General features: G+C 30.4%; 1 protein-coding gene across 1 annotated transcript in view; it reads left to right on the top strand.

Annotated features, from left to right (window-relative positions):
- Positions 1-1597, top strand: part of LOC117175096 — an 11259-nt gene that overhangs the window by 7527 nt on the left and 2135 nt on the right. The gene's annotated exons all lie outside the window — the stretch shown is intronic.

Below are 1597 nucleotides of genomic sequence, written 5' to 3'. Positions count from 1 at the left end.
ATAATCTATTAGATTGGCTTTTGGTTCACTCTTTTAGTGTCCTAAGCTAAATGCCAAGTTCGTTAGTCAGACATTTTGGATAAAAGCACTAAAAGTGAGCCCATTTTGAAAATTTTTGAGTACACATTTTTTCTTCATTCAAAAATTCTTTGTACAGTTGTTCATAGTACTTGAAAAGCAAAAGGTTACTTTTCGATAGCCCTACAATATTATTATATTAACTTTATGAATATTTTTTGAAAAATTCAAATTTTGACCGCACACAATCAAAAATCAAATCACAATGAAAAATTGAAAATTGCATTTTGCGGTCAAAGTGTGCAAGATAGGAATAAAATGATAAGACAAACATTGTGCACCCAAACACGTAGTTTTTGTTTTATTTATAAAAAAAAAAACAATGAAAATACGAAAATTCTATTTTTCGACACACGATACAAGCTACGCCAAAATAAATAGATAACATTTTTTCACCGAAGGCAGATCAAAAAATTTGTTATTAATATTTTTTTTTACATTCTCATCAGAAAAGGTATTAGATATGTGTAAAATTTGACCCCCCCCCCCTATTTTTTAATCAGATGTCCACGTTTTGACACCCCCTAAATCCGAAAAAAGAGTTTTTTTTACGAATGTGTCTGTCTGTCGGTCTGTATGTATTTATGCCTGTCTGTCTGTCATTACGATAACTTAAAAAAATGCTATTAGATTGGCCTCTGGTACACTCTTTTAATGTCCCAAACTAAAGGTCAAGTATGTTAGCCAGCCATTTTGGATAAAAATTCAAAAAGTGGGCACATTTTGAATATTTTTGAGACGACTTTTTTCAAAATTCAAAAAATTTTCTGTGTGGCTATTCAAAATATTAAAAAAATCAAACAATTTATCTAATAACTTTTTTCATAAAATACAAAATTATTAGTTATAGCATTTACAAAATTCCAAAAAACACACGAAAATGAACCTTTTAAGGTGCAATTTTTCAGATTAGCACGCTCTCCCGGCGAAATCCTGCGGTTGTCCTTATGACAGATTTTTAATTATACACACACATATATATATACCAATTTTTTTAAAAAGAATGCGCATTTTTTTAAACGGGACAATGAAACTTCGTTTGTTTCAATACTAACGCAAGTTACGAATTGTAATAATATACGTTTATGGGAATGATTTAAAATTTCAGGGAGAAACTAGAGTGCGAAGCACAAGATACGCGATGAGAATGTGTCCGTTAAAGCCGAAGGAGCTTTAACAAAAGAGAATTCAGAATCACCAAATTACTGTTGTCGATACATGCATCTTTAGTTTTAAAAAGCCCCTAGCACGCGATGAGAAAGTGCCCGCCCAGCGGACAGATTTTTAATATTTTTACTTGAGAAATTAATTCTTTTGAAAAACGAGAAATTTTATTCATAAAATTGATATTAAACAAAATTTTCTAAAAAAAGAGTCATATTCAAAAGGCCATAATTTTGGTTCTATGAAAGCCAGAGCAACGTTTTTTTTAAACCTACTTAAATTCCAGTCTTCTTGAATTCATTATTTAGCAGTTTTTACCAGATATGCATAGGAAATAAATTATTTCGCCAAAACT

Source organism: Belonocnema kinseyi, chromosome 1 (assembly GCF_010883055.1).
Source record: "Belonocnema kinseyi isolate 2016_QV_RU_SX_M_011 chromosome 1, B_treatae_v1, whole genome shotgun sequence".
NCBI lineage: Eukaryota > Metazoa > Arthropoda > Insecta > Hymenoptera > Cynipidae > Belonocnema > Belonocnema kinseyi.
This window is presented reverse-complemented; position numbering and strand designations above follow the sequence as displayed.